At 37.8% G+C, this 14957-nt stretch overlaps 1 protein-coding gene across 12 annotated transcripts in view; it reads left to right on the top strand.

Annotated features, from left to right (window-relative positions):
• LOC106868339 (uncharacterized) overlaps positions 1-14957 on the top strand; it is a 178055-nt gene that overhangs the window by 24191 nt on the left and 138907 nt on the right. Inside the window, exon 2 of one of the 12 annotated variants that reach the window (XM_052973631.1) lies at positions 13720-13934. The exons of the other annotated variants lie outside the window; for them this stretch is intronic. The gene's annotated coding sequence lies outside the window, so the exon portion shown is untranslated. The remainder of the gene's footprint in view (positions 1-13719; positions 13935-14957) is intronic. 12 annotated transcript variants of the gene reach the window in all.

The following is a 14957-nucleotide window of genomic DNA, read 5'->3' as shown; positions in this document are numbered from 1 at the left end:
AAATTTTATATGAATCTTCAGGGTCCATATGGACCCGGTTACGAGAACCCTTGCTTTATACAAACCTGACTTAACAGTTTGCTTTCGACTTTTCTGTCGGTAGAAGGTGTTAAATACTAGTAGTTTGGTTTTTCACTCACATATGCACACACACACACACACACACACACACACACACAACCTGTCAATTAAGATGGTCGCCCAAGATGCTGGAATAATCGGTACGTAACTGTTCATAAGTTTCCTACATCAACACAATGTGATTATAACAAGTTGAATAAATTTCAAATTTTTACGCTATGTGTTCAAATGAAGTATATGTATATAAGTACGATACAAATAAAATGGAAAATTCTTGAGTTTGAAAAGACCTGCAGCTAACGGTAGAATATTTGCTGGCTTTGTCTATCTGAGGAAAAGAAAATACTACTTCATCATGAAAGCAGCTTTATTTTGCAGAGTAAAGGTTCCTGTTCATCTTTGAAAAACTCCGACAAAGGAGCAAAGATTTTTTGAATGGGAAAATAATTAAGTCGTGTTCCCTTGCTTTTGTATTGCGGAAAACGATAATCTATGATTACGATATGACAAATGATCACAATGAATGAATATTCTGGGTTTTTTTTTTCTAGGAACTAAAGTCAAATTATCTTCAAACCACACCCTACTGTCTTCAAAAGGAAGACCATATTGAATGTAATGTAGGCTTACATACACTATATTTGATTAGCAACTAGGACGGCTTTAACCGCCTTGAACATAGGACTGCTCAGTCAATGCTGATCTTAGTGCTGAACAATAAAATCAGCGAAAACACGTATTTGTTAGGTCGCGTTGATTCGTTCCGATTGATCCGACGTCTTAGTGACAACGGGAGACACTTCGTTACAGGTTATATCTGGTAACCTGGTACTTCGAATCAGTTGGAAAATCGTTTGTTGAGATGGTGTAAAAGGCGAAGAAAAAAAATGCATGTGAAAGTACAGTCGTTTCCAGTTGTGTTCTGTAAAGAAAACTGTTTTGTGCTTTGTTTTCTTCTGCCTACAACTTTATATTCGGTCCTTAATATTTGTTACGTATTAACAAAAATCTCACTCGTAAGACATAAGCAGGAATGTAAAATATGCGTCACTACTAGCCTCACCACTATCTCTCTCTCTCTCTCTCTGTCACACACACACACACACACACACACACGCACACACACACGCACGCACACACACACACACACACACACACACACACACATACTGCTAGCACAATAGATAAAAGTTAATTATTAAATTCGATTAGAGGTTGTGTTAACCTCACGAAGGGATGATTTCATCCCAGGGAATACTGGTTCAATACCTAGTATTGAATAGTGTTATATATATATATATATATATATATATATGCATGCTTATCGCTAAATCCACAAGTTTTTTTTTTATTCTCTGTTTATTTTATGTTATTCCTTTCTGTTGAAGAGCGTAGGCTCGAATCCTAAAAGACTTTCTCACTTTCCCGAGCGTCAAACTAATACACCTGTTTGTTGTTCATACACCTGTTTTTGTCTTTTTTTCTGTAAATTTCAACTATGTGTGTGTGTGTGTGTAAATGTGTGAGCGTGTGTATATGCATATGTATATACTTATGCATATATATATTTATACATACAAATATATAGACACACATGAATTTAACTATATATCTATCAACGTGTGTGTGTGTGTGTGTGTGTGTGTGTGTATAAAGGTGCATGACCTACTGATTAGAGTGTTGCACTCAAGATCGCAAGATCGTGGTTTCGATTCCCAGACCGGCGATCCATTCTGTTCCTGAGGCAGACGTTTCATTTCACGTTGCTCCAGTTCACTCAGCCGTAAATGGATAACACTGCAAGGGGCTGGCACTGCGTTCAAGAATAATGTTGGTCTACTCACCTAGCTAGCGAACAGGCATCATTCGAAAACTACGACAACATGAGGAAGCGCATTGTGGCCAGTGGTGTATAACAGCACTCGATGGTCAGATCGATACAGTAATACAACTCCTTTTGAGTTAATGGAGTCGGTGGTAGTGGTGTCAATTATCGATAGTGTTGACGTTGATGATGCAGGTGTTGGTGATGATGTTGGTGCTGTTGTTGATGATGGTATTGGTGTTGGTTGTGTTGCAGTTTGTTGCGTTGGTGACGGTGGTTTAATTAATTATGTTGGTATTGGCGGCGCAAGTGGCTGTATTGGTGATAGGACATGTGATAGTACTGGCGGTGATTACGCAGGTGTGGAAAAGTCCTCTCGATTTGGGGCTTTCTTAGCCCCCAACTGGCTCCATATGAAATTAGATATTGGCGAAACTTTCGAGTATTTTATTGGATTTGGAAATTCCTGTGCCACCTATACCCTTCCCAAGATGCTGTTAGTTCTCAATGAACTAATTTGTATTAGACATTTTTCTATCTTTTAAACCTCGTTGGTCGTGCGCGCGCACGCACGCGCGCACACACACACACACACACACACACACACACACACACACACACACACACACACACACACACACACCTTCCTCATACTGGTTTAATAGTTGATCACTCGACCATGAACAGGTAGTACATGATTACAAGGTTATCAGTACCATCAGCCTATGATGGAATTTTTCCTAATCTGATATAAAACAACAATGACCAATACCCACTTTTATTTATCTAACTCTGTCTCTCTATTTGTGAAAGCGCGCGGTCTGGTAGTTAAGATGTTGGAGTCGTGATCATAATGTTTTAGGTTCAATTCTTGGTCCGGACGGTGTATCATTAGGGAAAGCGCTTCATTTTACGCTGTCTCAGGTTACTCAGCTAGTTATATATATATATATATGGGAGAATGTACGAAAAAACAACAACAGACGAGGACAGGTGGTGTAAATAACAAAAGGATGTATTAGTATGAAACCCTCTCTCCATGCGGCAGTCACGATCTGGATATCCCGCTGTGTCAAAAAGTGAGTAGAATGAGAAGATACCTTTATCTATTCGAGACTACGCAGGCGCCTAAAACAATTAGCGAAAACATGGCAAATGTTATCAAGTTATGTTCGATTCCGGGTGAGGGCTGTGGGTTTGTTTTTAATTTTTATCTTTGTATTCTAATCCTTTTCAGGCAAATGATACCGTTATTTCCCCAGATCAGTTCTAATTAAGCAAACTTATAATTAAGGACATTCCAGTCGTGAACGTACCTATTTTATTTATTTTTTTTTCAAGCCATAATATACAGCAGACAACGTTATCTAACGCGTCCTTCTCATATTTTAAAAAGATGTTAGGGTGCACTTCGAGGAATTTTTGGTTGCTATTTCTATTATTTAATCTTGATCAAGGCCGTAGATCCAATGACAGAATTAACTGGAGGTAGTTGAGTGTTTCAGTGCCGGAATGATGTTCTGTGGATCTTGCCATACACGACAGGGTGATTTGAATTCAGGACGGCAAGCTGAAAGAAAGAAAAAAAAATTTTTTTTTAAATGGACAAAGTGGAACTCGAAACAATATAGTACTCCCTTCGCCTACAGTGGTAACCTCTACCTGATTATTCATATGGCTCTTACTTCATATGGTTCTGATATGTCAGTGATAGTTAAAGTGTCGCTGACATGGCAACCAGCAACGTTATTACAATCATGTGACTTAAATGTTAATTTAAGTCAGCACCAATGTCAGCGCCATTGTCACCATCAAATCAACAACGATGATTAAAAACAACAAAAATAAACAAACAAAGAAATAGGAGAGAAAAAAATCCCAGCAGCAATATTTACCTGCTTACCAACCAACCAACCAGCCAACAAACCGATTAACGAATAGGCCGAACAAACAAGCTATTACAAAGAAAAATAACACGAAACGTCCCACTTTTAATGTGGACAAGTCCATGAATTTTCGGCGTGGAGTGGGGATGTGGGTGGAGTACAGAAGGTGAATAAGTCAAAGAGATTAGGTCAAAGGTGAGAGTGTATTGACGTATCTAAAGAGCACGTAAAATTTTAATTAAAGCAACTGTGTTAAATAAGTTCAACACGAAAGAGTGTCAGGTGAGTTGACCTGAATTGATGGACGGGCATATTTTGTTATGAATTACCAAGGCGATGACGGCGGCGGAGGCAGCACTAAGGCAGATTAAATACATCATCTGATGATAGCGCGTTCCTCTGGTATAATCGACGACGGCGATGATTGCGTTGTCGTTGTTGCTGCTGTTGTTGGTGGTGATGTGCTGGTAGTGGTGACAGTGGTGGTGTTACGAGCTGATGTTAGATAGCCCCTATGTACAGCAGCCCTTGACTATGCTATTTTTACATATACCAGTGATGCTCTAGCAGTGATTATAGTGATGGCGGTGGTGGCAGCTGTTGTTGCTGCTGCTGTTGTGATCGTTGTCGTTGTTGCTTAGTCTGAAACTAATCTGATTTAGGCTCGAAGCCGTTCCAGCCTTGACTATACTTGTTTCAGCAGTTTGATGCGGTAATGCTGGAGCACCACATTGAAGAATTTTAGGATCTTTGTGGTTTTCGTCATTGTTTACAATTATCTTTAAAACATTTTCTCCATGTCTCATATAGATGCAATTTTTGACACTGAATCCGAATTTGTTATTCATTTATTCCAGAAACATTTTGCAAAAATGTTACACGTGTTCAAAGTTTGATCATTTTCAGAATTCTCAGCCAATCAGAAAACAGCACGCTCACTGCCCCTTCCATCATCAGGGAGGTGGGGCGGGGGCATCGGCATGTCAAAACACTGCAAGAAATAACAGTCAAAACATTAAAATATACTCGAATGAAGTTAACATTAAAACATTCGCGAGCAAATTAAATATTTAAAAGCTACGAACAAATAAACCAACAGGAGTTGCTAGAAATAGCAGTTAAAGCATTGTTTAAAACAGACATTTATTAATTAAAATAATTCAAGAAAGAAAGATTGCAATACACTCTAGGATTTTATAAAATAAACTAGCTAGCCCCGTACCGTCACACGCACACACATACGCACATATACTCACACAGAGTGGAAACGCTGTTTGATTTTTCTTTTCAGCGGTGAATGTTCACCATTCCACTTCCATTGCGCGTTCGCGTGTGCGCGCACACGCACACACACACACACACACACACACACACACACACACACACACACAGCTGGAACGCTCCCATTACAGTTTTCCGTCACCCCTTCCTTCCTTATTCATCTATCATCCCTTCCTTTTTCATTCATATGTTGTGACGGAGAAAAACACAAGAGTATTATCATAGTAGAAGATTATCGTTCCCGTATCTTTCCCTCCTTGTGCGCATGCGCAGCATCTTTGATTATTATGGAAACAGAGTTTTTCGCCACGGTGATGTATAAAATACTCACTTCTGATTGGCTAAAGTACCCAAATTTTGTAAATTTTAAAGGTTAATAACTTTTTAATTATGGATTTATAAGGAAAATACATTTTATTTTCATAATTAGCATACAAAACTTAATCCATATACCAACTTCGAAAACAATTGGAACAAAATTGTAAACAGTGACGAAAACCACAAAGATCCGAATTTTATCCGAACAAATCGACCACAGGACTTATTTGTTTTAAAGCTTAGTACTTATTCTATTGGACTCTTTTGTAGAACCGCTAAGTTACGGGAACGCAAACACACCTACGCCGGTTGTCAAACGGTGATAGGGGGACAAACACAGACACAAAGGCACATTCACACACAGACACACACACATTCAGTTTTCGTCTACCAAATCCACTTACAAGGCTTTGGTCAGTCCGAGGCACTTGCTCAAGGTGCCACGTAGTGGGTTTGAATCCGGAACCATGTTGTTGGGGAGCAAGCTTCTTACCACACAGCCACACTCATGCCTATTTATTTATTTATTTATTTATTTATTTATTTATTACTAAGTTGATAGGGTTTGATGATATGAGAGAGTTTTGGTTGCTAAATCTCGTAGGTCGAGCGTCCACGAAAAGAATTTTGCTGCTGTTATTGTTGTAGTTGTTGTTGATGTTGTTCTTGGTGTTATTGCTGTTGATGTTGTTGGTGTTTTTTGTCATGTTGGTAACATGTACTGTAGTAATAGTGGTGTTTGTGGTAGCGATGCTGGTGGTGGGGATGGTATTGTTGTTGCTTGTTTCGTTGATGTTGGTGGTGTTGCACGAGTTGCGTACCTCGAGGTTATTCCTATAATGTGAAACTAATCAGTCAAACGACGAGAGGCCACCCACAGATGCATCGCCTCAGTTATATCATGTCTATGTCTAGCCGGTGTCATTACCGCCCATTCTTTCCAGCAAGCAACGCCGCATATAATAGGATGCAGCATGACAGTTCAAACGTATTGTATTTTCTTCTACACTTTCTGCTTCTGCATTTAGTAGAATCTGGTAGTGGTAACAGCGGTAACCAGTAAGGTGGAATAGACCAGGACGAGACACTTAAGTTGTTGTTGTTAGTTGACATTCTATCATAAATTTTGGAGTCAGTGAGGATCGAGAGGCTGGATGTTGTTTTCCTTTTGTCGGTGTGTTCCTTGTGCATGCTCGGACTGGGTGGGCCTGCACATTCAAGGCCAAGAAATAGCGTTTGTATGATTTTGCAGTAGTAGAGCTCTGAGAATTTCTATAGGTGTTTAGGAGTTTGGGTTGGCTTTTCATGCAATAAGAAGAATTTGGGGGTTGAAGTTTGTTGCGATAACAAACTGTTATTGTGGTGTTTCACGTTTATTATTTCTGTTTTCCTATATTGCTGGTCTCTAGGCATTGTCTGTACAAAACCTGTCATGGTGTGTAATGTATGGGTATAGTCCATGGTTACTCTAAAGTATCGATTTGCAATCCATTGACATTGACTTTTTCTGTCGATCAAATGTGATTGCTGTGATTTCTCTAATTTTGATTTAGCTATTTTGTTTCTAAGTATGGTTTTACTTCTGCATGTGTGTATGTGTTTGTGTGTATGTGTGTATTGGTGTGTGTCTGTGCGAGCGCGCATGTGCGGTATATTTATGCTGTTGATGTATATGTTGTGGTATACTAACGTTGTTGAGTATCATAACTGATTGTGGTTTTATATTCTCTGATGCTGCTGGTAAATAGCGCGGGACTAGTGGGGATTTAAGTCTCTTATTCAAGGTGATTTAAGTGGGGATCAGAGTGGTTGTGGAGCAAGGTCTGAAGAATGGTGAGAAGAGTGTGAGTATGATATCTTTCATCTTTTCGGAGTTGAAAGTGTCAGTAAATAAAATAGTGGGGCCGATAGTATCTACTAATCCGCTTCTCTCAAAATTACTGGTCTTGTTCCTAAATTGGAAACCATTTGCATATAAGGATATCTGCATATTTCACAGGAGCTGATTAGATATAAGTCAGAAGCTCGTATTGACATAGGCTGAAAAATAGGGGTAAAGTAGATGATTGACGTATCCCATTTGGTAAATTAGAAATTCTGGAAGTTTTGTTCTTATAAACTACAAAGGTTAAATGGACTGATAGATAGTTTACTATCTAATATTTTGCTTTGTTTCTTAAGATGGGGCTGAGTATTTTTGGCGTGAGTAGATAGCAAAGAATGGAGTCAGAAGTTTTGCTGATTTCAATAGAATTAGAATGTTACACGTGAGAAGTGTTTTGTTGTGTGGTGGTGGTTCAGTGTCGTGGTTTGTATGTGAATTGGAATTTCAAGAGCAGGATATATGAATTAGTGATGTCAAGGGTTGGCCCGTGTAGATGTGTGTCAGTATGCATAGAAGGATGGTGGGTGTCTATAATTTCACTTGGGTTTTTTGTTGGATTTGAAATACTTGTTAAAATTTTATCCAGGTTCTTGGAGTTTGACATTGTTGGTGTAACTAGTTACAGATGTTAGTGGTGCAGGGATTCCTTCAAGTCTTACTGAAGAGTTTTGAGTTTATAGATTTTCCTATTGCTTATTTTTCTATGTATATATTCTCTTCAGTTTTTTTAATTATTTGAAGTCTTCCTAAAAGGAAAAAAGCTGGTTTCTAACAAAGATACAAACTACTTCGCTGGAATATAGATAAGAAAAATAAGTCTCATTTTAAACTTGAGAAAAGTCTTGAATATTTTTACTGTTTCACTTATAGATTTATTTGTTATGTACGAATTAGCTGGTTGATCTCTTTTTCTGAAAACCGTAGCTTATCTAGATTCTCACTTAGGCATTTACTCACAAAACCGAGTACATAAATTATTATTGGTATAAATGTGAATTTATGATCTGGATATGGAAGCTGTATCTTCTTTCTCTTTGATTTTCAAAGAGCTGTTCACATCAGCAAGGCAGCTGGCAGCGAATATGGTACATAATTTTTCTTGTCTGTTCCAAAGAACAATATTCGGACGGTTATGCTTATACTTGAAAGACGTTTTGATGAGAATATTCTATCAGTATATCTTGTGTTGATGTTTATGTGTATATTCAAAACAATGACATTCTCTATATTTATTCTTTCTTTTTGGACGGCATTGTATATTTTTTAACGACTATGTCGTGTGTCATAGCGGTGACATTCTTGGACAGCTGCTGATAACATGCATGTCTTTCACAGAAATATCACATAACCTACATTTTTGGTTGCATCTTGGAGCTGCAAGTGCTTCACTAACTTTTTTGTTTATTAAGTACTGAATAGAAATCTCCTGTTCTTCGATTGTAAATGCATAGCCTTCGAAGTATGATGTAATGTAGCTGTCATGAGTCCAAGAGAAGCTGAACTTTATGTCGATATTACTGATTTCTTCAAGTCTTCTGGAAACATAACTATGCATAGTCATTTTTGGTATGCTGGATGTTTCACAGCGAGGTTTTCTTTGAGGTATGTTAGTTTGGTTGTTTTGGGGTTTGTATGGGAGGTCATCTGCTGACATGTGGGATGCTGTTCTCGCTTTTCAGCACTAGGTTTATGCGTTTATTTTTTGCTACAACTGTTTAGCAGGTGTAGGTTGAGAGAGACTACACCGATCTCAAACCTCTGTCTCCTTCGCCTTTTCTTAAGTAGAGCCTGTGGATAACACTGTTTCTGTAGAACTTTCCAGTTGATGTCAGGATCTTACAGGTTTTCATGTGTGTAGGCTGGATTTCCTTTACAGACCAGTCAAGTATTCTAGATGCTGGAATCAGCACTGATACTTCAAATGCATTGTGGGATATTGTTTTGTTGTAAGAGGAGAGTTCCGAATGCCCTGTTTTTCAGGTCACTTAATTTTTATTGACAGCATCTTCGTATAAGTTTTCATCAATTCCCAGGTATTTATAACATTCCTTATGTGCAACAGAGGAGGTAGAGAGACTGTTGATGCTCAGGTTTTAGGTCTGGATGACTGATTTTTCACGTTCACAATCAAATATGAACATTTCTTTTTCGTCAAATCCCATTCTTATGTCAGCTGAAAATGTTATAAATTCCTGTTGCTTTGTTTTTTTAAATTTTGTTTTGGCATTGCCAACATTTTTAGCATAAATCTTGAGGTCATCTACAAAGAAATTATGGGTTACATTAATATCTCTAGCAATTGCAGACCCTAGCTTGTAGCCATTTGATAGCAAGAATGATAATGGATTTAATACCAAAATGGATAGAATTACACAAAAACTATCTTTTTGGAATATTCCCTTTGAAATACTTATAACATAGGAAACAGTTGAAAGTGTGGAAATTGTCAAAGATTCTCCTACGGTAGCGGAGTTTTTCGATCAGTGTTCTGAGTTCGCGCTTTAGAATAATTAGCTGTCCCCCAAGAGCTTGGTGTGAAAAGTCGTTGCAAAGTTTTATTAATTTATACATAAGATGAGCTATGAACCTATTATTCCTCTTCCATTTTAATGGCGGCGCTAATTGTTAATGTTTTCAGGTTATCTTTTCCATCTAGGCTGCTTCTGTTACCACGTATGTTGCAGATTTCTCCTACGTGTTCTTTAAGAGTAATAGTAGCTGTGTATATGAGGGTATTAATATTCCTTTAATTATGATTTCATGATGCTCTTCAGCGATATCTTCGATAACTTTCAACGTTAGAGTCGTTGAATTTTTCCTTAATCCCGTTGAGAGTCGTTTGTCACACAAAGATAGTTTCGAAAAAGTAGAAAAGTTTTCTACGAACTGTAGTTTCAAGATATATCACAATTGAGTATATTCTATAGTTGTCTCTGTCGAAGCACTTACATTTGGAGATACACGAGAATTTAGTGATGGTGGCAGCGGTTTCTTTACATTATTTTCGATCTTTCTTGTGGTGGATTTTGGCCAGTTCTCAATGTTTTGAGAAAACCGATTTGTATCATGAAGGTAAGCCACTATATATATATATATATTTTTTTTTTAAGATGCTTGTTGCAGAAACTCTTTTGCCGTAAAGGTGCTTAAGATTGGGTGAGCTTCGTCCCAATATTTTTAAAAGTTAAATGAGAAGAGTACTTACATCTTCTTAAATAGTTTATTAGTGTTGTAGTACTGATTGTGCTGGCGTTATAAGTTTCAGCCATGATCGTGCTGACGGAATTCCACGTGGTGTAAGGTCTGAATAACTTTATGTTGGTAAGTAAAAGGGGTTTCTCTTATTTATTATTGGAGAAATAAATTAGTTACAGATTCTGGGGTGAATGAGTCGGCATAATTATAGAAGAAAACGTTCCAAAAGGAATTTTAAACAGTTATCTACGCATGCACGTCTGATGTTGACGGCTCCATGTATGTATGTATGTATGTATGTATGTATGTATGTATGTATGTATGTTTTTAATTTAATTTTAATAGATTTCTTGTCAATAGAGAAAGAGTCGGTTTCTAACCTAGATTCAGAGTTTCTTCATTGGAATCTTAAACATCAACAAGGTATTTGTGCATGTTTGTGTGTATGTGTGCAATATTTGTTGTCAGAACATGTAAAGATTTGTATGTTTTGCTTTATGTATGCATTATCACGCACTTAGTCGCATGGCTAAACGTGTGCATATGTATTTAAATGATAAACTTTTGGAAGTTTTACGTATTTTGGCAGTTCCACTGATAGTTTGAGACTAATTTTCTAATTAGCTTTTCCCTTTCTGTCTTTGAGAACCCTAATCTCTCAAGATTGGTACTTTGGCAGCTTGTTACATATCCTAGTGCCCCATGAATTACGGGTATAAATCTGAACTTGTAATCCGAGTAGAGTAGCCCTAAATTTTTCAATAATAGGTGTTTTCTTTTTCGTTGACCTTTAGTTTTATGTTGTCTCTCTTCTGTTCCAAATCACTATGTCTGGTATATTATGTTTGCATTTTATTGAGGTTTTCACCTGGACATTCTACCAGCACTCCTTCATATAATGAGTGGCTACAGCCTCTGCCACACTGGAGGTTCTTATCGCTTTGGCCTCAGCATTATCCTTTCGACGGACTTCATTGTACAGTGTCCTGACGACAAAATTATGTCTCATCGGTAAATAATACCGCAATAATATTTTCAGACGTGCTTATGATGTGAGTAATACCTTCGGTGTTAACTTCACAAAATCTGCATCGTTTATCACATTTTGGTGGTTTTTTCTGCATCTCTGTTCTTTTTTTGCATCAAGAATTTGGTTGTTATTTTCTGTCCTGGGTTGCAAATGCATACCCTTCAAAGTAAGAGTTAGTTGATTCACGATAATCTCTTTGATTTTCTATTTTGCGTTATTCTGGAGCTTTCTATTAACATATACATGCATGGTCGTCTGCTGTTATGTGCTCATCCTTTCATCTGATGACAAGTTGTGCATCGCCTTTGGGCATGTATTCAAGGTTATCAGACACGGAATGTTTCCTAGGGAGTTGCTTTTTAAGTCTTATGATGTTTTCTGTCTCGTGTAAGCGAATTTGGTCAATATGTACACTTCGACTCTTGGTGATTACAAAATGTTGCCAAAGAGATATGATGTGACATTCTAAAGAAGGCTAAATCGATGTTAAGTCTCAGCCGTCTTTTCGTTTCAAGTTGCGGCAACCTATATCACTGTTGATGTGAAAATTACTTGTGAAAATTTGTGATGTGAAAGTTAATTGTGTTGGCCGTATATTTCGGGTTTTCACATCAATGGCTCAGATCTCATCAAGCCTCCAATCCAGTAGCTCAAATGTAACTGTCAGTGCAAACACACTGTGTGCAGAGAGGTGCACGTTTTACTTATCCGATTGTTATATTCTTTAGTGAGGGATAAAAATCAAAAGCTTTCTTAAAGCCCTGTTACATAGAAATCAGGTTCCTCCTATACTACCGCATCCCAGTCAAACAGTTTTGTTTATCAACAATTGTTCAGACTCATCTTCTTCCTAGCTGCTTGTTTTGCTGTGATATTATTATTTTCATAATGGTCTCAGAATAATATGCTTAAATGGGTTGTATATAATTTATACATTAAATTCTGGTATGCAATTGGCCGATAATTTTTGTCGTGTGGGTGCTCTGCTTTTGAGAATCAGTTTTGTCTCTGTAGGAGCTAACCAACGCGGTAAGCTAATATCTCCATTGAGAGCTTGCTGATACCGGTTGATAAGATATGGCATGTATGTATGTATGTATGTATGTATGTATGTATGTATGTATGTATGCATGTATATATGCATGTATGTGTTCATGTATGTATGCATGAATGTATGATGATAAGAAGGGGTCAAAATTGAGCATTTTCCATTTTCTTCTTCCTGTGGTTTTTGGTTACTCTTTTACTTGTTACAGTCATTTGACTGCGGCCATGCTGGAGCACTGCCTTTAGTCGAGCAAATTGACCCCAGGATTTATTCTTTGTAAGCCTAGTACTTATTCTATCGGTCTCTTTTGCCGAACCGCTAAGTTACGGGGACGTAAACACACGAGTATTGGTTGTCAAGCGATGTTGGGGGGACAGACATACAGACAGACAGACAGACAGACAGACACACACACACACACACACACACACACACACACACACACACACACACACATATATACGACGGGCTTCTTCCAGTTTTCGTCTACCAAATACGCTCACAAGGCTTTGGTCGACCCGAGGCTATAGTAGAAGACACTTGCCCAAGGTGCCACGCAGAGGGGCTGAACCCGGAACCATGTGGTTGGTAAGCAAGCTACTTACCACACAGCCACTCCTGCGCCTATTTTTCAGAAATATTTTCTATCAGTTTTGTCATATATGCTAGGGAGTTACCAGCTTTTGGTTTCTTTTATCATTTATCATATATTACTTTATTTATTCCTTTTTTTTTTGCTTTTTCCTTTTCGTTATTCCTTTTCCTTTTTGTTTGATGTAAGTTTTATTGTGTCGAATCAAAATTTCTGCAATATTTTGATAACTTATTTGCTTTATTCGCCAAGTTACAATAGCAGAAGCCTAGTACACAGAGTAGAGGCCATCATATTGCACCATATGAAGTTACATTTTTACAGTTCTTTGATCCCTCACTGATACCAGTTCTTGTCTTTCGAGGCGAAGAACTTTTTCACTGCTTCGTTGATGAAGCATCACGAGCACAGGTTTATATTGTATGGAATTTGATTAATATATATTTGTTTATATTTTAGTTATCGAGGGACGATAGGAGTGGTGTGTGTGTGTATTGATGCAGATCGCTTTGGATATAAAGGAAATTTAGTTATGACGATATTATATAATCTCTTTTGTTTTCTGTATTACCCAATAGATGATAAATACCTTGCAGTCTTCTCCAATTATGGCGCTTGTTGAGTGTTGCTGAGAGTGATGTAAATGGGGTGCGTAACCTACTGGGACGGTTTGTGAGGCGGGTGATTACTGGTACTCATAAACACACGTGTGCAGATACGCAACTACTGCTCATTTCTGTTGACGATTGTATATAACAACCCTCTAGCCTTTCCCACTCTGTATACTTCTCTGGTAAGTTATATTCAATATCACTTGATTTTGTAAACTTAATCAATTTTTTTTTACCACAACAGGGTTGTATCTGAGGAGGACTGCATTGCAGTTTTCTGGCAAGTGGAGTAGCTGTGTAGAGGGTTCCTCGGTAGCACGTGTTTCTGGTTTTCTTATGAGAAGTGGTGGTAGCGACACTCTCGGTGGTGTCGTAGTGGTAGTGGTGATGGTAAATGTATTGTCGGTGTCAGTGTTCATCGGTGTAGTGTAATTGCTGTTATTGATGATGTTGTTGTTGTTGTTGTTGTTGTTTAGTCCTAATTTGTCCCTGATCGACAGAACTTATGATCGAAAGCGTTCTACATCGACAGCATCTCATCGTTTTGCTTACCGAAGGCTGCATTGCTCAACGTATCAAACCTTCTTTAAGATACTGAGTGCGATTGAGAGAGATTTCGCAGTTATTTCTAACAGTCTAGCTACCATATAGAAGCTTCCCTCATTGGCACAAGCATACATAATGCATACATCCATGCATATACATACATAGATAGTGCATACATACATACATACATACATACATACATACATACATACATACATACATACATACACACATACTCATACATACATACATAAAATATATGGTATGATTTGAGGGAGACCTGGCTATTATTTAAAGCGGAGCAAGCGATCTCGTGCTGGCTTCATTTTATTGTCTTTGATGATCGTAACGAGATTAATATTCTTGTTATGATTGTCGTTGTCATCCGTGATTGATTTAATAGACTAACGATCAAAGATCAAAATCATTCGAGTCATGGCCATCCTGTCTTTCAAGCTGCAATATATCCAGTCTTCTCTCGGGTGAAAGGACAGCCCCAAAATATCAGAAATAATTTTTTGCCCTGCCAACACAGACCATAATCAGTTGCTAAGAAATATTTCTTTCTTTCTTTCTTTCTTTCTTTCTTTCTTTCTTTCTTTCTTTCTTTCTTTCTTTCTTTCTTTCTTTCTTTCTTTCTTTCTTTCTTTCTCTCTCTC

Source organism: Octopus bimaculoides, chromosome 16 (genome assembly GCF_001194135.2).
Source record: "Octopus bimaculoides isolate UCB-OBI-ISO-001 chromosome 16, ASM119413v2, whole genome shotgun sequence".
In the NCBI taxonomy this organism is placed as follows: Eukaryota; Metazoa; Mollusca; class Cephalopoda; order Octopoda; family Octopodidae; genus Octopus; species Octopus bimaculoides.
Note: the sequence above shows the minus strand (reverse complement) of the source record. Positions and strands in the feature narration are given on the sequence as shown.